The sequence below is a fragment of the Magnolia sinica genome, chromosome 15 (genome assembly GCF_029962835.1).
Source record: "Magnolia sinica isolate HGM2019 chromosome 15, MsV1, whole genome shotgun sequence".
In the NCBI taxonomy this organism is placed as follows: domain Eukaryota; kingdom Viridiplantae; phylum Streptophyta; class Magnoliopsida; order Magnoliales; family Magnoliaceae; genus Magnolia; species Magnolia sinica.
Genome location: NC_080587.1, coordinates 12089537 through 12114795, shown reverse-complemented (window position 1 = coordinate 12114795; position 25259 = coordinate 12089537). Strand labels below are relative to the sequence as shown.

Genomic DNA, 25259 nt, shown 5'->3' with positions numbered 1-25259 from the left:
CACAGCAGGTAAAATTGTTATACCCATATTGCAGAATTGACGGATCGTCTGTGCATTAATAACTGAGATTCAACACAAAAATCTTAAGGTAGCCAACATAAATATCAATCTTTCGCACACCCTTGGGAGAACTTGTCAATGTGAAGTTTTCTTGCTTATGTTGGTGAAGAGACCAAAACATGTATTTATAAGAAAGATGGCTAAAAGCTTAGCCATCATACTTCTCCATTTAGGGTCTCCACACCTTAGGTTTTCATATATGGCTTAATAATCGTGTACAGGGACTACGGTTCAAGCATCCCGCACCAAACCTATTTACAATGATCATAATTATAGTGGGCCCACTAAATCACTCAATCTTAATAATCCAACTGTCAAATCTAAACTGATGATCACATGTGGCCCACCTAATAAGAGTCTTACAAAAACACCTGCACTCTATTAAGCCCACCATTTTTAATACGTAAAATCTACCCTATCTATCAGCTTCTATCTTTAATTCTGGGCTCTGAGGTCAAATATCAGCAAGATCCACAACTCCGGTGGGTCACACTACAAGGAAGAATGGCTATGGGATGCCAACCAAAGGTTTGTGTGTGGGACCACGACGGTAAGTAGCTTTCATCATAGGTGCCATGGTAAGTGGCCCATGTAAGTCTTTAATCAAGCTTATCTTCTGGATGAACGGTCCAACTAATAGTTCTCACCTGACGGGCAAAGTGGATTTATGTATTGTGCAGACTTCGCGAAAATACGTCAGTGTAAAAACACCCAAACTCCATATGTGGGGACCCAGAGAGATTGCGTCTTTTAGACACCGCGAGAATGCGTCAGTGTAAAAGCACCCAAGCTCCATCTGTGGCACCAGAGATTGTAGGTTAGTGTAAAAACACCCAAGCTCCATCACCATGTTGTATTTTGAAATAAACTCCATCCATCATGTGAGGATACATATGTTAGCCATACATAGAGAGGATCTTGATAAAAATATCGTATGACCCGCAGTAATAGAAACAATGTAAAATTGCGCCTAAAACCGATAAATTTGGGTGGCGTGGCCCACCTAAGTTTCGGGTGAGGCCAATTTTTGGAATTTTCTTTTATTCTTCTAATCCACACCTGATGAACGGGTTTGATGAAAGATACGGACGCTGTTTTGCTAGTGACCATGCCACTAGCCAATGCCTAGTGGTCGGTGCTCCGTGGGCACACCATAATGTATGTGTTTCATCCATGCCTTCCATCTATTTTTCAGATCATATTATGGTATGAGCCTGAAATTAAGGTATGTCCAAATCCCAAGTGGACTACATCACATGAAACAATGTTGATAAAATGCACATCATTAAAAAAAATAAAAATAAAATTGGAGTCCACAAAAGTTACGGATCAAGAGGATATTTGTTTTTTTTTTTTTTCCCTTCATCCAGGTCTGTATGACCTAATCAATAGGTTGGATGTCAAATAAACATTACAGTGATCCCCAGGAAGTTTTTAACGGTGGACATTCAATCACTACTATTTTCTACTGTGTGTTCCACTTGAGATTTCGATATGCCTCATTTTTTGGGATCAAGCACTAAAACGATCCATAAAAATAAATGTACGGTGTGGATAAAACAAATACATCATGATGGGACTTACAGAGAACCGACCACTAGCCGTGCCCGCGTGTGGGACCATCATGTGTATATCAAAAGCACAAACCTATTGCTAGCATCTATCCCCATTGTTTTCTGTGGTGTGACCCACCTGAGTTGTAGATCTGATTTTAATACCCTGGCTAGCATCAAGGATCAAACCTGTCAACATGGTATAACCAAAGAATTTTATTGTCGCACGCTTTGCATGTAACAGGTTTTGTATAAGAGTCATAAGACGCTTGCGAATTTTAGTAGCCAGATGATGGACGCCAATTCCGTAGATCCGGCAGACCACCGAGCTCGGAGGATCTGTCAGTGTAGGGCCCACTGTGATATATGTCACCGTTCATTCATTTTTTCAGCTCATTTTATGACAAGTTTCTAAAAATGAAACAGATCCAAATATCGAGTGGACCACACCACAGGAAACAGTGGTGATTGAATGCTCACCGTTAAAAACTTCACGTGGCTATAAAGTTTTAGATCAAACTGATATTTGTGTTTTTATTTCATCGGTCCGTGTGACCATATCAACAGGTTGGATGGCAAGTAAACATTACAGTGGGCCCAAGGAAGCTTTTAATTGTGAGGCCTCAGTCACTACTGTTTCCTATGGTGTGGTCCACCTGAGAGCATCTGCTTCAGTTTTGAGCTCATGCTCTAAAATGAGTTGTATAAAACAAATACATCATGGTGGGCCCCATAGTCACTGATCCATGCAATCTGTGCCGACATATGGGGGTATGACATTCGTTGATATAGATGGAACAACTTAATGTGGATGGGATCCATGCCGTCCATCAGGTGCAACACCCTGTATTTGGATCGGGTCCAAGAATCCAGCCGACAACACTTAAAGTAGCCCAAATGTGCATGGAGCCTACCATGATGTGTATATACCATCCAATCCTTACATCTGACGTGCAATACAAGGATGGATGGATTCCCAAAATCCAAGACATTCCATGACTCATGTAGGACACACCAGGTGAATTTAGAGGTCCTGGGCATGATTAATTTACACCTTCCCTATTGTGGGGCCCACCTAACGAAGCAAACCAAATCACAGCTTAGAATCTCCCACTTCATGAACCTAATAATTACAATTCAAAATTTTGGTGGACCCATGAATGTTTCAACAGTCCGCCTTCAATCCCACTACGGGTTCTCGCATTTAAGGGTTCGCGCCTCTTAAGTGTTCGCGCAGGGTTCACGGTTCTCACATCTAAGGGTTCGCGCCTCTAAGTGTTCCCACCTAAGGGTTTGCGCCTCTTAAGTGTTCCCGCAAAAGGTTCTCATGCGAAGGGTTCACGGTTCTCACATCTAAGGGTTCGCGCCTCTAAGTGTTCCCGCCAAAGGTTCTCGCACGAAGGGTTCACCTAAGGGTTCGCGCCTTTAAGGGTTGCCGCCAAAGGTTCTTGCGCAAAGGGTTCACGGTTCTCGCATCTAAGGGTTCGCGCCTCTATGTGCTCCCGCCCCTCAAAGTGCTCCCGCCAAAGGATCTCGCGCGAAGGGTTCACGGTTCTCGCATGTAAGGGTTCGCGCCTCAGAGGGTTCCCGCCAAAGGTTCTCGCGCGGAGGGTTCACGCGTCTATCGAGATTTAAAGATTAGATGTCTAGCATACGGCCCATTATACGGATTCTAGGAGTATCATAATTTAGTGGGGCTTGCTGATGCAACAGATCACATTATCCAATCCTTTAGGCAAATTTAAGCTGTTGATCAATGAGGCCCATTTTATAGGATTCGTACATCCAAAACTCAGATGTGACCGACCAAGTGATTTTATATCTTTTAGTCATGATTTATGATGGTGTGACCCACTTGAATTCTGGATACGGCTGAATTTTGGGATATCCCATAACCAAGAGGAGACCCACCAAATGAACAGTATGGATATAGTACTTAGATCACGGTGGGGCCCGGATTTAGCTGCATGCATATGATGGCAGCTTTGATTGTCGCGGCATATGCAAAATGAAATTGGAATAAAAGGAAGTCGTTAGCATGCAACTTCCAGTCACCTCCTTGGCTCCTTTCCAAAACAGTACCAACAGCAGAGCAGAGCCCTGTATCTACGATGGCAGATTCTGAGATGGAAAACATTGAAATTGAAATGGTTCCAGATGTTCAAGTCCAAGTAGAGGAACCTGTTGAAGCTGACATCGACAACACTAAAATGGAAGTGTCTCCAGAGGTTCACCTAAACGTTGGGGAACATCCAGGTGAAGCAGCTGAGAACGAAAACCCCCCAAGAATGGGTTTATTTCAAGTGGGATTTCTTTCAAATATTGCTGTGAACGGCATTTTGGTGATGGGATTGCTGCTACTACTGGCTGTGGCATTCCTATCATCCATCTCAGATATCACTGCTAAAAGGATGATATCTACGGGTACGTTGCTGATCTATGTTGGACTAGCACTCAAGAAGAAGCTTCCTCTCTCATCTTAGAAGTTGAGAAATGGTTATTTAAAGGTACTTATAAGTATGTAGTCAATAAAATTATCTATCTTCAGTCAATTTCTTCTTTCGAGGGTTTGTTTTCGTAATAATGTTTGGATACAACAGTTATATGATAGTATATGGTGAGATTTCAAGGCTATTCTTGTCAACATCATGCATGTTTTCTTGTAAAATATGTGAAATCAACTCCGTCCATTATGTGAGAACCCTTATCTTATCCGTACAGACAAACGATCATCTTGATAAAATTATCACACGAGTCATACCAACGAAAACAATGTAAAATTGCCCATAAAACCTCTACGTTTGGGCAGCGTGGCCCACCTGAGTGTTGTTTGAGGCTGATTTTTGTTTTTTTTTTTCCCCCATTGATTCTTCTAAGCCACACCTGAAGAACGGGTTTGATGAAAGATATACATCATGATGGTACCACACAAGGAGAAACGAAAAAAAAAACAAAAAACTGAAGAAAGAAACGGCGTTCATATTTGTAGGATTAGGGTTAGGGTTATGGTTTTGAGTTCTTCTTCATGTGGTTGGGATTTTGGTTCGATTTTGGGGCAAAATGGGAAGGAGAAGGAGATTTAGGTCGAGAAATGGGATTGGAGAAGCCATGGAAGAGAGAAACGGGACAGGTTGACGAGATTCTAGACATCTAGTCCAAACCCAGCCCGTTAGAAACAGGCTTGAAGTTTAAGCCCGAGCCGCCGGTCAGGCAAGCCCAGTCCATTGATGGACCCGTGAAAATTGGGAGAGGATTAAGTGTTACTTGGGTAACACGTTAGTGGGTATTGTCTTGACTGTGGGGCTGACCTTGATGTATGCATTATATATCCATCCCGTCCATCATTTTTTCCATGGACCACACAATGGGATTGAATTCCCACCATTAAAATTTTCCTGGGGGACAAGCTGATATTTGTGTTTTCTCTTCATCCAAGTCTTCCAGACCTTATCGAAAAATTGGATGGGAAATAAACATTATGGTGGGCCCTAGGAACTCTTCAACAGTGGGTGTTAAATGACCACTGTTTCCTATACAGTGGTCCACTTGAGATTTTGATCTACTTAAATTTTGGAACCATGCTCTAAAATGTAATGGAAGAACTGAAGAACGGCATGGATATACAACACTGACATCAAGGTGGGCCCCATGGTCCAATGGTATTACCCAGCTAACGCCTAATCTAATAACCCCATGTAACTTGAGGTCTACCATTTTGACCTTTTATTAGAGTTACACATATGTTAGGTGTGCAATTCATGAGTACATGCTCATAAACGATCCATTTCTGAGCCCTTGATGATTATGCATGGTCTAACCCCAAGCGGACCCAAACCAAAGCCCAGCTAGTTCAAGATCCGGGCTGTTTATTAGGTGAGCCAATCAGGCTTGATATTGATCAGCATGCCCTTGAAGCCGTAAACAGGCCGAGCTGATGGGCTCTTATCCACAGCCCAAGTCAGGCCAATTAATAAGCCAGCGAAATCATTTTTAGCCCAAGTCTGACCCAGAACCCACAGAATCCAGCGTGGCCTATTAACAGACTCATCAATGCCTGAAATTGGTCTATCAATAGGATGGACCCAAGCCGAGCAAACTCCAAATTTCGAATAGAGCAACGCACAAAGCCCAGCCTGAAGGCCCGGAACCATGCATAGCCCATATGGGCCCTTGATAGCAGACCCAAGCCCGTCCCAACAAAGGTACATGTCAACGTACATTTAAAAGACCTACCTGATGATCTTATCTCCCTTACTTTTGGTTTAGGCTTTCATGGAGGGCCTAACCTGATGAATGTCTCTGATTTTAAAACATCCTGACCATCCAATTAACCCGTTAACATATCATGCTAATGATTAGAGATCAATTTTGGTGGCTGACCTAAAGAGAGTCATAAACCTTAATGCATCAGGATGTAAATGGTGTTGTGGACCAGATTTTGGAAATGGGGGGTCCATGATTTGGGTGATCCAAACCATTCCTTTAATGGGCCCCACTGTGGACAGGGGATGCCTTGAAATAGACACTAACCCTGTGACCAGTCACCTACAACTAGACACACGAGAAATGGTTTGGATTTACTTCAAGTGTCCATGATTCAGCACCTCTGGAGCAGTTCTTCCTGATATGATTTCCATCCAATATATAATCCATTAAAAGGGGAAAAAATGTCTATATTTACACTGCATGGTTCAATGATCCGGATCATTGATCGGCTGGACCCCACATTGGATTGATCATGAAGATGAACTCTTGGATTGAAAGATGCTAGATGCCAATCTTGGTCCTCTTCCACTTGAACGCAGATCACTGTAGTATTTGTCACCTTGACTATCTAGTTGCTGATCATCCTTCAAAAGCAAACAAAACAAAAAAAAAAAAATCTATTTGTTGGCCAAATAATTGAAAGGTAACGACGATCATCCTGATGAGGGCCATGGTCCATCAACAAATGGGGCCAACGAAAGAATGGTTTGGATCATGGAACCATAGCCTCACCTGTAGAAACTGAAAACCAAAGTAGGAGGTGCATTTCTCAGGTTGAAGATCATATCATCATATCATTCTTCTTCAACAAACAATCACACCCACATGGAGTGAAAACAAACACCATAACAACAATAAAAAGCCTTTTCTTTTCTTCCTCCTCGAGCTGTATGAAAGAATATCTGTCTGAACACCACCCCTTTAACTTGACTGGGGACCCTTTGCCATGGCAGCTTCACGTTCCTGGCGACGACGTTGTCTCTAAGACACCGAATATAAGCAAATCGATGTAATGGCTAATGCAGAATATTTAAGCACATACAAACAAATTAATTAATTTAACTTAGGCTGCATTTGGTTGCATTCACGATATTTGATGCAACCAAATGCAGCCATAGGCAATGGTTTGCTTGCTCGGATATGCTTTTGCAATACAATGTTTTGATTTCAGAGGCAGTCTTCAATAGGCAGGTAAGTTCGCCAAAAAAGCCTCCAGATTCAATCATTCTAAGTGGACAGATGCACAGTCTCTTAGGGTGCATTTGGATGTACAAGTGAATTTATCCTTACTTTCCATACCACCACCACGGCTGGTTATTCTTTGGCAGATCCTGCTCCAAAACACGAGAGATAGAGCAAAGGTGGCGAGGCCTATCATATCAATAGGGTTGTGTGAAGAGAAGCAGGCCACTCATCCAGTGGACATTATGTGGCAGGGGCTGCCCAGTTCGACCAACCAATGGGGCGAGCTGGTCTGCTTTGATCCAGGAGAGAGCCAAGCCAGCAAGCTGCCTTGTCAGTGCAGGCCATGGATTCAGTTAAGTGAAGACAAATTCATATTGAAACAGCACTCAAATTTCAGTTGCATTCATTTCGAGTCCAAATTGAAAGAAATGAAATTGCTGTTTGGAGCATAAGAACCTCCCACTTCATGAACCTAATAATTGCAATACGATTCGATGGTGCATCCAAATCCAACTTTGTATCAGGTTGGCTTTGTACTCCGCAATTTCATGTGGCATAGCCAAATTGTTTATTCATCGCATTGATAAGCTCAGTTTGCCCCAACTCGTCGTTAAAGTTAGACTTTTTCTTTGGTGGATATGCCATTATACTCGTCTTTAACAATAGAAGCGGAAATGAGGAATTAGTTTTAGATTGATGGCCAACAAGTACCCCAAAAAGACCATTTCCAATATCTTAGGTCAATAATTCAAGACAGTGGAGAGATTGACAAGGATATTGCTCATAGAATTATAGCTAGCCAGATGAAGTAGAGGCCTCTAGAGTCTTATGTGATCGCCACATACCAATCAAATTAAAGGAGACATTTTATAGGATGGTTATAAGACCAGCCATGCTTTATGGAAATGTTGGGCAGTAAAGCACTAGTCGTTTAGAGTATAGCTAAATTGAGGACGTTGAAATGGACGAGTCTAGGATGAGGAAGTATAGAATTATAAATGGATGCATTCAAAGAAACTTGGGTGTAGCCCCAGTAGGTAATTTGACAGTGGAAAGTAGACTTAGACAGTTTGGCCATGTGCATTGGAGACAATGAACTACACCAACTGGGAGTTGGTTGTTTCAAGTTGAATGCTACAAAAGGGCAAGTGGACGACCAAAAAGGATGTGGTTTTTTTTTTTTTTTTTAAACGATTTATTCCAATAAATAAAACTGGCTGCAGCCATAATTACGAATATACAAAAAATAAACGAAAAACACAGGAAGCAACTACAAAGCAGCCCACGAATCGGGCAAATGGATATCTGCCTATGCTTTAAGCCATTCAATCACTAGCACCTCTGCTTTACCAAAAACTTCCTCTACTCGACCCTCTTCACAATTCCTAGAGCAACAATTATTCCGTTACAACCATATAGGCCAAATACCCGCCAGAAGACATGATCGACAAGCTTTCGAACCTACTCTGCTTGACCCTCCCCCATGCCACATCATGAAGAAATTTCCAATTGATTTTGGACACACCCAAATTATTTGAAAGAGATGAAAAAAATTTGTCCACACATAACGAGCAAACTCACAATGGAAAAATAAATGATCCATTGATTCCTCATCTTTAAGGCACAAGATACAAAAATTTAGAAGAACCATTTTTTTCTTTTACGAAGGTTATCCACTATGAGCACCTTGTTACCTCCCACTAACCAAGCTAACATAGCCACCTTCGTTGAAGCCCCGTAATACAAAACTGGAGCAATCGGAGAAAGCCCATAAACCAACTGACCTCCACTAAGCATTCTGAAGAGTGACCTAACCGAGAATTTTCCTAACTTTCTTTTAACCACACCATTGAGTCTTGCTCTGAAGATACCGGCTTTACCTTGGATAAAAGGTCCAACAAATTCACCAATTCCCCAAATTCGTCATCATTTAAATTTCCTCTACACTACGGGGCCCAACCCTCTTTGTAAGGAATAACAACTAACAGCTACCATCTGCTCTTCTCTTGCTAGACTTGCTAACCTAGGAAATATAACCCTTAATTTCTACTCCCCCACCCATATATCATCCCAAAACCTACTCTTTTGCCCATTTCCCAATGAGATACCCACCCTTTCCATACCTTGTTTTTTATCGAGTTAACCACTTTTCATAGGTAAGAAGATCTATAGAGAGAAGAAGACCACGTCCATCCACTGACCCCCGGAACCTAACCCTACATCCTCCGAACTACCTCCCTCCATAGACTCCCCTCCACCCCAAATCTCCATACCCATTTAGCAAGGCTTGATTAACCACCTCCAAACTTATCAACCCCACACCCCCTTAGCTCACTGACTTGCATGCGTCTTCCTATTTCATGCTATGGAAATTTTTCTTTTCTTCCATACCTTTCCAGAAGAAATGCCTCCAATTTTTTTCAAATTTATCCGATACTGACTTTGGGCATTTAAGAAGGGACATAAAGTAAATCGAAAGGTTGGACATAGTCACCTTAATCATAGTTATCCTTCCCCCTAGAGACAAATACCTGCTTCTCCACTGTGATAGTTTATTTTCGAATCTTTAACTGATTTTGTCCCCTTGCTGCAACCCCCTAGATGAAGAGAAGAAGCCATTTACTAGAATTGAGAACTTTGGAGATGCGACACACATCCGCATCCACGCTCTCCATCTCCTTCCACACCCCAACCAACCTAGTATATAATCTAAAAAGCCCCAATCAACATGATCGTACGCTTTCCCTACGTCCAGCTTATAAACCACACCTTTCCTTCCGCTTCTGTTACATATATCTATATTTTCGTGAGCCGCAAAGATATTATCCGCAATTTGTCTTCCCACTACAAAAGACCCTGAGATTTAGAGACGACTCCACCTAAGGTCGCTTTAAATCTTGTGGCTAGAACTTTTGATAGAATTTTGTATGGCTCTCCCAATAAACTTATCGGTCTGTAGTCCTACAAGCTTTCCGCACCTTGCTTTTTTGGGATTAATGCAATGAACGTGGCACCAAACTTCGGGAGCAAGGAGACTGTTTCATAAAATTTGTTAATAAAACCAATTACCTTGCCTTTAACCAAATCCCAAAACTTATGATAAAAGAGTATTGGGAACCCATCCGGACCGGGCACCTTTTCTCCACCCAACTCTTCAATTGCAGACATTATTTCTTCCTCGGTAAATTGTTTTTCAAGGGATTCTTCCACGTGGTTGTAGTAAGACAAGATTTAATGACTTATGGTATTAGTAAGGTTACAACCCTTAATAGAGTGGTGTAGCAGAAAAACATTCATGAAGCAGACCCCAATTAATTGGGGTAAGGCTAAGATGATGATGATGAGGAGGAGGAGGACAAAGACGATGATGATGAAGGGACCAAAAGCAAGTGACCCTCTTCTCACTCCCTCTTCAATAGGCCTATTGACCAACTCATTGACACCCCTCATAACAATATAACAAACGGCTCCCAATCTAGCTACTAAAAATTGAACCTTTTTTCAATTCCCCAACTTATCGTTCTTGACCCACTAAAATATGAGAAGAATCTCCTTCAATGAGAAGCTTCCCATAATAGGAGGAGAAAATGCAAATCCCTTCTCTTAGCATATGAATCATTGCAAGATCTGACCCCACCTCACCTAAGGCCCAGAAAAAGCCATCATCACCTCCAAACATTCATTTCTCAAGATGCTCTTGATCCCAAAGGGGCCAAGTTTTTCCAAAGAGCCCCCAAAGGACCTAGATCGAGGCAGCTCCCACTTAATCTTAGAGTTCTTCCTTTCAAACTGTCCTAATGGAAAACCCCCAAAACTATGGTCTAGCAAAGCAAGATTCTTCATTTGATTGATTCCACCAAAGGTACTTCTTATCAAAGATCCTATTAATCCTTTCCTTCTACCAAAGCATGTTGATTATCTTTGTGAGGATTCTCTCTCTTGCTCCAGATCCATTGAAGGTGTGCTAGACACATTTCTATGTGACTGCATCCACAACTTTGTGACATCCCTTAGTATGGGACCTAGCATGCGTAGCTTCCCAAGACAGCATAACACCCACCAAGCTGTCGCGCATAGAGCTGTCATAAAACTGAAACATTGCATTGCTAAGTGTAAATCCTAATACTTACATGCACCACAGAGCCTTCATCCACCATGATAACTTTAAATTTGTAATCTATGAGGATGCAACATCTGGTTTTCTTTGCCAACAATAGTTCCATTTTATTAGGACTTCCAAATTAAAAGGAAATTAAAAAAAAAAGAAAAAAGAGGGAAACTCCAGCCAGATAACTCTAGCTTGTGCCATTTCATTTGCATTGTTGTGTTGGACCATTGATGTGATATTCGGGTTTGGTCCTTTGATCACGTGTCCAAGCATTGACGCCTTCTCACCACTGTGAGATATTGATGCCTACAGTTAATCTTGCTTCAAATCAACTGCAACTATCATTCTTTATAGATCTTCTAGAACATGGGTGTGCTTCTCCGAACTACCGTTCAACAGTTTCAAATCCCTTCTATCAACTGCTCCATCTCCATCTCTCTTTCCCCTGTAGCATTATGTTGCCTAGTTTCATTTGCTCTCGTTTAACAGTTTGCTTTTCACAACCAAGAAGATGAAAGTTATTAGTAATTTCCAGTTTGAGACCTCCTATGTGCAATACAGCAATAGGCACACAAGATACGTTTTTCATTACCTTTTCAATAGGTTACACCTCTAATTATTCCTCCTCCACATGACTCCTAAAACTTTTCACCCTTTCTTTGAATGAAAATGATAATTTATTAAAGCCCAACCTCTCATGGTATTCCTTAAAATCAGCCCCCAAGCATCAGTTATTTCTCTTAATTGGTTGCACTCCATGCATATGTAATCCTCAATTTTAACCACGTGCAAACTATTCCAACCATGCATTATCAAGCCATGCAAGCCTACTCCTATACACAACTCTCAACCTAGCAAATAAGTTTACGTACCACACGAGTTTCTTATTAGATGCAAAACTCCTACCAACAGGAGTATTTTATCTACCTCGAGAAATGTTTTTCAAAATGGTTGACCCACTCTTAAAACTGTGTTCACGAGACCCTGGTTTGAAGACTCTTCTTAGTCAACTCGTACTTGGTCAGGACTGGGTCAAGTATACACCATGCGTAGACTCGGGGTGACTTGGACAAATCTAGAGTTTCTGACACACGAAGCATAATTTAAAATTTTCATATTTTAAATAACCTAATTCTACAAATCCCCATCTACATATTCTCAAGTTTCTACGAATAAAAAATATAAGAGCTGTGATTTACTTGAACATTACTACCATTCAAAACCACGTAGACTGTCGATGTTGTTTCTTCAATCGAGAAGGCTCTCTCCCAAATCTATCCCAAATGAGGAGAAAATAAAAGCCAACACATCATTCCCTATAGCAATGTAGGGGCAGAGCATGAAAGCCGTCCAAAGGTGGACCCCGCACATAAGAACGTACGGATGTAAAGGAGGGACCTCAATTCTCTCTCCCTTCCCCCAAACGTTCAAGGCTCTTTTTCCAATCCCTCATTAGATCTATTTATAAGGAATTAAGGTTGTAGGGAGAGGGTTGAGAGACACTAGTATGGTGCTCTATTACCATACAAACTTTGGCATGCCCTACTACATCTAAAGTCTGTGATCCTACCTAACCATGTACCCAAAGTGAACAAATCACTCCACTTATCATGGCCATCCACCCTCGATCCAATACCCATGCAAGTTTAGTGGAGGACAAGATCTCAACCGTTGGAATTACCATCAAGCATAATTAAAACCTTTTGACGATTAAAATAAAAGATCAATGATTAAAAACATTTATCAAACCATTTAAGACCTTTTTGAGTGCCTGTACCAACAAAAATACTTGATGGACATCTTCTTCTTTTTTTAATCACTTGATAGATGGTCCGATCTACCAAATCTCAGCCATAAGAATGTTACTAGTGGATCCCTTTTTGGATCATATGAACCTTAACCATATCTTAATGCATAAACCTAGCAACCACATATGGGCCACTACAATTGACTCATCGAAGCAGGCCAAAGCACATTACATCAAGAACTAGAACTTCTCGTATGTCCTTAGGTCTAAGGATTAGTCAAAGCTAGTACATAGACAAGTTGATAACATCAGGGATGACGGGTCTCCCGACCCAGAGACTTTTAAGTGATCCTCCAATATAAGTATCCAACGTGTCTAATAGCAAAATCTCATATCAATAAATACTAACACTCCTATATGGGGTAGGGTGGAGGGACCGACTCATCATCAAGCCCGATGGTAAAGACTCCCATCGTGATTCGTCATCGGTTCCTTCACACAAGATGACCATATAAAAATAATCAAAGGTTCGTCATGAAACCTACTGGGTGGTGATGGAATAATAGGACACTGAGATCTATGGAACACAACTCTCCCTTGACCAATGGTCGTTGTGCCCAAACTCAAATTCCTAAGGACAATAGAAGAAACCCTCTCCTTATAACCCATGAATATGTTTGATTAAGACACACCTACATATTAGTTATGCCATTAATAACATGCCCACACAGGACCCATGGTCATCATGATCTAAGGATAAGATCATCGTATTGGAGTTTTGGGTCACAAAACACTAACATCTTTGAGTTGCTTGAGAGTTAGGGCAACTCGGACGAGTCAATACCATGCAATTTGACGGACCTCCCCATTTTTCACCTCCAAATCGAACATCTAGGTTACTGAATTCTCTAGAGATGATTTAGGAGCCTCCCACAAATGCATTAATTTAATAACATAAGTTATTACAAAATATTATTTTGTTAAAAATTAGATAACTATTCAGTATTTCAACAAAATGAATTGATATTTATTGCATTTCTAGGTCACATGTTAACTAGATTTTATCTTAAAATCAGTCCAAGTATCACTTTTTTATTTTTAAATTTTTTTCTGTTTTGTATGTATTTCCTTTTATTTGGAGAAAAAGGTTTGTCAAACACTTTTTTACTCAAGACCAAACTAGTTTGTCCAAGTCTCCGAGCCATAAAACCATGCATGCAACAAAATAATTATTGACTATATATAAAGATTATATCTTGTATTAAACCAAACTTTTCATTTGTTCTCCATTACTAAATTTAGAGTAAGGATATGAAACAGAGAAGCATACACAATATACCATATTGAGGAAACATACAATGTTAGATGAACTTTTGTTCTACCCAACAAACTGCAAAAAGAAGCCCACCTTCTGGTTATCCAAGTTGTCTGTGTTGTGGGTAGAGCTAGGCACAGGACGACTTGACTCGTCCGACTCGTTCAGACCTAACTCAACCCGAACCGAATGGGTGAGTCGGTCCGAACCGAGTAGGCTTCGCCCAATCCGAACTCAAACCGAGTCGAGTTCAAGTTACCCAGTAACTCGATTCGGTCAGACTCGACTCGATCCGAAACCCAACTTGACTCGGGTTTGGGTGTGTGTGTGTGTAATAAAATTTTTTTAAAAAAAAAACACTAAGTTCTAACATCTATAACCTTACCCACTATACCCGACCCCGACCTGATTCCAAACTCTCTCTCCCTCCCTCATCTTCCTCCTCTTCCAAGGCCGTAGCCACCCACCAGCGCCACCACCCTCCTCCTCTCTCTCTCCTCTCAACTTCCTCCCTTCCTCATCTCTCGATCCGACTCGGTGCCAACTCGACTCGACTCAGTACTTCTACCCTGGTCGGACTCGATTCGAATCAGTCCAGGCCAGACCGAACTCAAATCAGGTTAGGCATGCTGGACTTGGTACGAAGTTGGATCGAGTTCGAGTCAGGCCTATTTCAAAACAAGATCAAGTCGGATCAGCCCTAACTCGATCCGACTCGACTCGATGCCCAACTCTAGTTGTGGGCCCCATGGCAGATGTAGGAACACCCAAAATTTCCCCAATCAGATTATCATAACCATCTAATCCCCACTAACTTTAAACTGTCCAGTCCCGTCAAATGTGAACAGCTGTTTGTAACTGTCCATTTTCATTGGATGGATAGGATCATCTAATTATTAGGAGAGCTATTAGAGCACGATCCGTATTATGACATCAGTCACTGGATCAAAGGCTTCAGTTACCAAAAGATGGGTCCTAGCTGCATCACTGTTGGGTCAAACAAAAGAACATCGTTCTCTAAGTCTTGAATACCTCAAAAGCTCTACTACCATGTTGTTATGTAGTTGGTATGAGAAGAGGGAATAGCATAGACAACAGATCATGAGACTAAGAAGGAAATAAAAACAAGTGCCTTACAAAAGTAAGGTGTAATCTAGCTTGAATAGAAGCATTACAACAAAAATCATACTAACCAACGAAATAGAGGTGATGAACATACCCTTCTTTCCCAGTAAGGATGGAAGCACACAAAATCATAAACCAGAGTGATTGTCGACACCAAGACAACATTAACTCCCATGAAAACCAAGAGTGCAGTCATAGGCCTTGTTCGGTGAGGCATTTTGTTCTTAATCGACCAACAAGATCATGAAATCAAGGATGCAAAGCTGGTCCCTGTTGAAAGATACATAGAATAAGACAGTAGATGAAAGGCATGGAAAGGTCAGAAATTATATTTGCACTCTGCATGAAAAATGCGACTTGCCTCTTTATGGCTGTAATTAGCTTTGATTCTTAGATTTGTAAACCAATGGATAGCATGCTAAAATACCTAGATATGACAAGGATATCACTTGGATAGTGCATGGATTTTAAGTTGAAATCGAAGTATCAAACAGGATACAGTATGGCAATATTCTTTTGAATTAAATGGTAACTTTGATAAAGAGGAATGATGCTATCACATGCAGGCATCATTTATTTCCATGAAGTCGTGCCAAAACATCTCTATTGTATGAGTGGCACTCGTCTCTAGAGATTACATTGATTGGGCAGGGCACCACATGAATGGGCCATAGCCCATCCACCAGGGCAATGGGACTGTGGCAGCCATCTGATTAATGACCTGAAAAGGTAACAATTAACTTCATCATCTAAGCTTTATCCTAACTGATTGGAATAAACTAAATGAATCACGTTCCACCATTCCACTCTATCAAGGGATAAACCTTCAGTTACACCATAGGTCATCAAATCTTTTTCTTACAACCTACATCCACGTCAGCCTTCCCCTAGCTCTTTAGAGTTTAGACCCTTCAACTTGTACCAACTCACTCCTAGCCAACGCAAGTGTTGGTCTCTGTTGCACATGACCAAACCATCTAAGTCTACTTTCCTTCATCTTATTACCTATCGGTACTACTCCTAAGTTAAATGCATTCATTTCTAATTATATCCTTCCTCGTCTTGCCACTCATCCACCTCGACATCCTCATTTCAGCTACGCTCACCCTATGAGAACATGTTGTTCTTTAACCACCAACATTGTGTCCCATAAAAAAAAAAGGTAACAGTAAAAGAAAGAAAGAAGTGCATTGGTCCAAATGCAACCTGAAAACCCCACAACAAGGAAATGGTCAGAGTTGTCCAATAAAGGGTGTGTTTGGATGCACTTCTCGAAAGGGGGTTTCAAGCCTACTTCAATCGACTCGGACAAATCCTGAGTTGACATATTAGCACCTATTTTGTCAAGCGGGAGATGATATGGGGGTTTGCAAAGTGCTTACAAATGCACAACATCAATTGCCTTTTGGATCAAAACAGCATTTAACCTCAAACACCCCTTCAGAGGGTGCATCCAAACAGCCTTGTATGGGATTATCATGCCTATAGCCCTGCACAGAGGGCACATACCCATCCACAAGGCAGCCCACCAGGTTAATGGTCCTGATCACCATACAGTTCACCACATATATAGTTGACATAACACTTAAAACTACACAGAACAAACAGAATAACAATTCTAAGCATCTAGGTATCATAGGAAACAAAATTTCAGCTACACCAGCAAAACCTTGAATCATGTTGTCTAAATATATCCGACTTCACCACAAGGACTGATCACCTGTGGGCAATAGCATCACAAGTAGTGACCATCTTTCTCACTAGCATGCCACTTGTTTATGAAATCAGTACCATTGAAACAATGGCCCCAACCATGAAGATCAGTCAAAAATCAAGCTGATTTGCTCACTAGGTGGGCCACATTTGTACATTGGATCGGACCATCAGTTGTCCACTAATTACAACAGTTTGCCCACCTATGCCAGGTGATCTTCATGGTGGGGCCTGCTGTTTTCATGGCTCTAGTGTCCTACAAACGCAAGATGTTGGCAGGAAAGATTGTAAGGTACCACAAGTCGCAGTACCTTGCCTGAAGGTGTTCAGTTCTCTTTCACCAAATCACAATGCCTCGTCCATAATACACTTGGCATCCATAGACACCGATCTAGATCATCCAAATTGTGGGACCCACTGCACATATTACAACATGGCCTATGGTTTAATTTGTATCTACTCTGCTAACAAGAATTTGAGAACAATATCGAGACCATATTGTGCCAAGATCCCCTCTGGACATCTGACTCAGTTCTGATGTGGAAGAAGTGCAGAATCCTCAAGACGAGTCTTTGCTAAGTATAATTGGGTTTCATTTCTAGAAAGTAGGGACCGTGGACAATTGGTCCGTTGTGTCACACTGCAGATAGGCCATGCCCCAAAAATCTCCTCAGTGGGACAATCCTAACCTTTTGATTTATGCCCCATAAATACAGCATAAACTCCACATTCAACTGAAAAAAAAAAGGTCCCAAGATTAGTGTCAAGGATATTCCAACTAAAGAGATCTTTGGCAATGGCCAATCCACAGTATGAGCCCAACAGACCAACGGTCAGGATTAACTAACCCTGGGTCCATTTGTCAAAACTGGAAAAAAAAAATTTAAAAAAAAAAAAAAAAAAAAACCTAGTACACTGTTGAAAGCCTCAGCTCACGGATCCTGTAAGTCCTATTGAGCAATGCTGTGATGATTTGTTTGAGGTGGGATTGAAGGGGTGAATCGAGACTGCGAACAACCACTACAGGTGGATAAAGACAATGGACAGTTCGAAATAAAATCACCAACGGCCTGTAATCAATGTAAAACTGTGGCCCACCCGGCGATTGAACCATCTTGGTTTTTAGTAAAGAGCACGCTCATGTTGAGCCCCACCTGATGCATGGCCCAGATCACACAAATGTGTGCCGAATTTGCGCGTTTTGAAGCTCACCTCTTCAACATCTCTGCATATATCCCTCCTCTTTGAAGCTTGATGTGAAGATCTACTCATGAGCATTCCATCGAACAGGTTGTGCGCAGGACACGGTTCGTTATTCTTTTTTCCCACAATTAGAAATCCGTTTCGGGATTCCAATAAAATCAAAATCGGATCCAATCAAAATACAAAGTAAGGATTTATTTTTTTAATTCCATTGCAAATATATAAAAACAAAATCAATCAAACGGTAACAGCAAACCCAATTAAAGAAATGACAGTGAGAGAGAGCAGTGAAAGGAGTTGTTTGATACTCTGGCTACGTATGACGCCTAATACGCAGACGCTGAGCCAACATCCCAAAAAAAAAAAAAAAACAAAAACATAAAAACAAGATTGGTTGAATAATCCTAACCTTTCATCCGTTGAAACTCGCCTTCTGACTGGGATTTTTCTATATATGGCCGCATAGACCAAAAACCCCTATTTTAAACCATTCTCGTAGAATCGCCTCTTCTTTCACCATAAGCACCTTATTAACGAATGGCTATGACCCCATGATGTAGGTGAGGCCCACCGTTATGTTGTGATGTACTTTAAGCTTTTTATATACTTTAATTTTGTAATCAACCCTTAAAATGAACTGGAAAGATGGATGGACGGCGTGGATAAACCACGTACATTCAATGGTGATCATTGAATGTTTTGGATTTGACTCTTCTTTTTTTTTTCTTCTGTGGGACCCTCCAAAATGAAACCGATGGATGGGAAGGATTTGTCACAAACATTAGGATTGGCCCACGTTTTTTACCAAGGTTCCTGAAATGTTTGAAACAGAAGTCAGAGAGAGTCAATGGTGAGCATTCAATACCATCTGTTTTCTTCCCCGTGGCTAAGTTGCGTTTTGGATCTGCTTTAAATTTTGGCCCACTCCTTAAAATGATCCGGTGAAACTGGTGAATGGGAAGGATTCTTCAAAAGGCTTCCCCAGTAACTTATTGTCCAAGGATGCTTATATAATCATATCAGAACACAAGATTAGGACTGTACACGAACCGGCTAGCCCAATTAACCCGCGCGACTCGGCCCAACCCGAAACTGAGTTTGGGTCAAGTTCAAATAGGTTCCAGTTCGGCCCGACTTGGCCTGAAACCCGACTCGATCTGGCCCGACTCGGCATATATATATATATATATATACACCGCTCACCTGCGAACTAGTTCATACGTACTAGGTATGAACTTTTTTGAGAACCCATCCTAAGTGATGTGGATCCAAAATCTGAACCGTTCATGTGAAGCAGCACCTCGTAAAACCCCCCAGGACCAAGTTTTACTTTGATCTAAAACTTTTATGGGCCATGAAAAATGAAAACCGTTTCCTCCCTTGATTTGCATTTCTCTTAGCTATGGCCTACCAGAATTTTAAACAGGGTGAAAATTTTCCATAGGAGGTTTCATGGGATTCCGCATCACATGGACCGTTCAGATTAGACACCCATGACATGTGTGCAAAGGTGCGCACGTGCGTAGGTGCGCAGGGGAGCATGACTCTCTCTCTCTCTCTCTCTCTCTCTCTCTCTCTCTCTCTCTCTCTCTCTCTCTCTCTCTCTCTATATATATATAGGGAAAAGTAACTATGCGCTCGACCTCACGAGTCCGTCCCATGAGGTCGAGTTGTGTGGGCCCCACCGTGATGCATTTCAAACATCTACCCCATCAGTCAGATGCACCATTCCATCATGGGCCTAGGTCTCAAAAATCAAGTCAATCCGTGACTTGTGTGGGCCACACCACATACAGAAGTGGAGAGGGGCCGTGCCCATTAAAACATTCATAATCATTTTTTGGGCCCACCAAGATGTGGTTTGCAAATCTAGCCCATCCATTATGTGTGTCCCACTTGGATGAGGGTTCAAACCAAGTTTCAGCAGCATTCAAAACTCAGGTGGGCCCCACCAAGTGCTTTTATATGTTTTAACGGTGTCTTCACATGATTTTAGATGGTATGGCCCACCTGAGTTCCGTATACGGCTGATTTTTGGGATATCCCATAATTTAGAGGGGACCCATCAAATGCATAGTGTTGATGGTCGACACGCATCACGGTGGGGCCCACACAGCTCGACCTCACGGGAGCTTATCGTGAGGTCGAGCGCATAGTACCTTTTCCCATATATATATATATATATATATATATATATATATATATATATATATATATATATAACTTTTTTCCCAGTTACCCTGACCATTTACAACAATCCAGGCAGTCCAAATTGTAGGTCCCTTTGTAGATGGAGCAAGTCCCAAAAATCTATGACAAAAGTCTTTCCCAAAAATCAAGGTCGTTTAAGTTACCTGCCAAAGCTCTTCCCATAGAGTAGATGGAGCAGAGTCAAAAAATCAAGGCCGTCCAAATCATGGGTCTAAAACTGGCCCGAACTCGCTCGATTGCTGACCAAGCCGAGTTCGGGCTGGACATGTTGGCCCAATGACCGGGCCGGGCCAGGTTCGGGCTGGTTTGGCTGGTGACCGGGCCGGGCCGGGTTGAGCCCAGTTCAACTTGGTTCTGCCCGATGTACACCCCTACATAAGATATACATGATTCATCAGACCTGCCACACCAGGATGAATGGAATTTGTAAAAGCTAATATATTCCAAGACTTGTGTAGGCCACACCATGTGAATTTAGAGGTCTTAGACAAGATTTTACACCGTTCCTTGTGGTGTGGCCCTCCTAAGTCATCCTTTTGGATTTATGCTGAAAATATAGCGGCATCTAATGAAGGGGTAGATCTAATGTATATCTGTCACACGCAACGGTCAGTTTGCGATTTCGGTAGTGTCGCCTCTAGTCTACGGCGGTACAGATCGGAAGCGGACTGTGTCCTACCCTTGCCCGGATAGACTCGGTCCTCGCAGGGGCTATGTGGGGCCCACCTTGAAGTAAGTGTTTTATCTATGCCATCCATCCCGTTTGAAAGATAATTTTAGTTCATGAACCTGTAAACTAGGAAGATCCAAGGCTAAAGTAGGCCACACTACAGGAAGCAGATGTGATAGTAATGTTGCCGTTGAAACCTTCTTAGGGCCCACTGTGATGTTTTTTTTTTTTTTTTTTTCATCCGGCCTGTTCATAAGGTTACATAGACTTGGATGAAGGAAAACAACAAGAAAAGTTTGATAAAAAAAACTTCTGCGACCCTTAAAAGTTTTCAACAGTAGGCATTCAATGCTAACTATTTCCTGTGGTGTGGTTCATTTGACCTCTGGATCTGCCTCGTGTTTGAGCTTTTAACCTAAAATGATATGGAAAAATCAATGGACAGCATGGATAAAACACATACATTATGGCAGGGCCCATAAAGCTCCTGCCAGGATGGAGTAGGATGCAATCTGTGTCTGTATTGGTTGGTGCTATGGGCCCAGCATGTGTTTTAGTGCAAGATCCGGGATGTTTATTAGGTGAGCCAACAATGCTTGCTATTCACAAGAATGCCCCTGAAACCCTAAAACAGACGGAGCTGATGGGCTCATGCACAGCCCAAGACCGGCCAATTAATATAAGGGGGTAATGATCTGGGACGTGGATTAGCTACTGATAGATTGAGTGGCCTGGCTAGTGAAGCGAGGTCACTAAGTTCTACCAGCTTACTATGATGTATGTGTTATATCCACACCGTCCATCCATTTGGAGAGATCATTTTAGGGCATAAGCCATAAAATGAGGCAGATTTAAAGCTCGAATGGACCCCACCATAAAACCGTCCATCCTATTTACCAACTCATTTTAGGCGTTGAGCTGAAAAATGAAACTGATCCAACTTTCTGGTGGGTCATACCTTTGAAAACAGTGATTTTCACCGTTTAAATTCACCTTAAATCTTCTACAAGCCAAAAGATGCCCAATATTGTACTTGATGGATGTGTTATGGACTATAGATACCATTGGCTGGGGTGGATTCACTTGATGCGGGCCCCACATGAGAAAAAACATGAAAAAATGTGATTTCAAAAATAATAATAATAAAAATATAAGGGTGCAGCGCCTGCTGCTGCTGTGCAGCAGGACACTGCTAGTGTCAGCGTGAAATGGGCAGGGACCCACGGCCCCAGCCATGGGCCCCACCATGATGTATGTTCATCATCCAACCCGTTCAGTTGGTGGGCCCCTCCCTGAAGTGGCCCCCCTCCAAAAATCAGCCACATCCAAAGTTTAGGTGGCCCACATCATAGGAAACAGTGGGGTTGAACCGTCTGTCATTGAAACCCATTTTTTGGGTTCACAGAAGTTTTAAATCAATATGAAATTTGTTTTTACTCTTCATTCAGGTCTGTGTGACCTTATGAACGGATTGGATGGCTTATAGACATTATGGTGGGCCCCACGTGGGACCACAATGATGTATGTGTTTTATTCACACCGTCCAGGTAGACGGTGGAACCCACCAGACTGTATGTGTTTTGTCACCACCGTCCACTCCACTGGACGGCGGGACCTCCCACGTGATGTACGTGTTTTACACATGCCGTCCATATGTTTTAATGGTGGGACCCACTGCCATATGTCGACAGCAAGTGTTGTGGGTCCCACTACTAAATAGTATATTGTATTATATATTATATATTATATATATTATATATTATATACACTATATGATATATGCATGGTAGTGGGCCCTATGTGGTACCCACCTTTGCCTTCCTAAGTGCAGCTAGCTGCCTGTGCAGGAGCCATCTAGCTGCTCCTTTGTTGGCAGCAAGCCCCACATTGATGTATATCGACATCGTCCACTATTTGAACATATGGGTAGATTGTTCACCTTGATGTATTTTTGTGGTCCATCTGTGAGGCCCACTTTGATGCATTTTGTGGCCCAATCGAGAGGCCCACTTTGATATACATGTGACTCATCATGAGGTATTTTTGAGGCCCAGGTGCAGGGCCCACCTGTTACGTTATTGAGGCCCACCGTGATGTGTATGAGGCCCATTGTGATGTATTAGGGCACATGGGTTGAGGCCCATTGTGATATATTTCCGGCCCATTTGGTAAAGCCCATTGTAATGCATTTCGAGCTCATGGGTAGACGCTCATTATGATATATAAGGCCCATTGTGATGTATTCAAGGCCCGATATTGAGGCTCACCTTGATGTGTATGAGGCATGTTATTGAGGCCCACAGTGATGTGTATGAGGCCCGTTGTTGAGGCCCATTTGATGTCTTCTAAGGCCCATGGGTTGAGGCCCACTGGGATGTATACAAGGTCTATTGCATTGTGTGATTCCACTATAGGTTATGTAATGACATTTATGGCAGGCTGTGCCTTGAGAGCAATGTTGTTTTGACGTTCACATTGTAAGAATAATGTTGGTTAAATGTCCGCATTATAACTCTCCCTAGGGCCAATTGATGGGCCCATACTTGTTGCGTGTAGGCCATCAAGGCCCATCTTCGTTGTGAGGATAGTTCATCACCATATAAAATGCTTAGTATAACTCCATGATTCATGCCCATACGCATCATATGTATGCCTGATATGAGGAATGTAACGCCCTGCAAATCGGGGGTCGTGCATATACTCGACTCCCGAGTTCCCGAGGTTACTTATAGCCATTTTTCATTAATGTGCAATCCAATCTAAATGCGCAGCTTGGAATCTCCTGGTACATGAAGTACATCCACACAAGTCCACTGAAAGGAGAGAGACTGAATACAAATATATATATATATATATATATACATGTCCAAAAGAATACATGGGTCGTATAAGATGCTACCCAACAAAATCACAAAAGAATAGTAACTCCAAAAAGGAATAAAACTGAGCCCTTGCTCAGCGATCCAATCCCTCCTCTCAAGCTGGCGGAGAACCGTCCATCATCTGGAAATAAGTCAGTTTGTCCTCCTCCTCGAAGCTCGTCTCACCAGGCTCCTCAAGCCTGAAGTCACCTACATCTATGAATGGGTCTGGTTGGTGTTTTAAAACACCGTCCCAGAGTGGGAGTGAGTGATTAACTCAGTGGGTGCTATTAATCTCAAGTTATCACAGGCATCAATTTTGATATGATCTTAATGAAAAACGAACAATCACACACGTCTAAGTAATCTTATTAATGCGCATGTATGCAGCATGACATGATGCATGCCCTCACCACAACGCTCCCTCGTGCGACAACATCTAACGATCGCCAATGCCAACACTCCCTCAGTGTGACCTCGACTGCCGAGTCGCCACCCTAACTAGTGCGATGCAATGATCGTATTAGCCGTGTGATTAGTTAGGTCCATTCATCCAGTAGATTTGAGAATCTGGTACACCCCACATATCAATGCCCTAAACAGGTTGCGAGGCCAAGACCCCCCAATGCGTGAGGCCGAGACCCCGCGGTCCGTGATCCCGTCGGGTTCCTCATCCCCGACTTCAAGCACATGAGGAGTGCCATGAGAAAGGGATCGTTCGCGGTCACTACGGGGAGGCGCGGTACCCCAGCATAGGCCGACAGCTCGGACACAGTATCTCATTCCACCATGTCCGGCTCACGAGGCTGTGGACCAAATTTCAAGTGGGTTATTGATGGGCTACAACGGTTGTAGGGTGTTCCAGGTTCCATACAAGTGTGAACAAGCAGGGTTAACAATCAAGGTTGGTCAAACAGTAAGCTAGACCTCACGAGTCAGGCGAGCGTGAGGTGTGTGACATCGGGCACGAGGGTCCCATGTAGTCGAACTACAGCCACCTGATCACACCCGCCCAAACCCTCAAGTTCAACCATAGCGTAGTCCTACCTATGGGACTACCGTCTCTCCTCAAGTTCCTGACCAACCCAAGGGTAGGAATAAGGACTCATAGCATGTCAACTACCAAAGTAACATCAAGCATATTCAACACCATGTTCTCATGTTGCTCAACATACAATTCAAATTTCTCTAACAAGCAAACTATTAACATTATGAATAAAGTGTATGTGTGTGGTGTGGTTT

At 42.2% G+C, this 25259-nt stretch overlaps 1 long non-coding RNA gene across 1 annotated transcript; it reads right to left on the bottom strand.

The window, feature by feature from the left end:
• Positions 1–6235: 6235 nt before the first annotated feature.
• Positions 6236–18514, bottom strand: LOC131227982 (uncharacterized). Its single transcript, XR_009162659.1, has 4 exons — positions 18285–18514; positions 17987–18092; positions 15454–15629; positions 6236–6860 (listed from the first exon to the last, which is right to left on the bottom strand). It is a non-coding gene; the product is annotated as an uncharacterized LOC131227982 (long non-coding RNA).
• Between the last annotated feature and the right edge of the window lie 6745 nt (positions 18515–25259).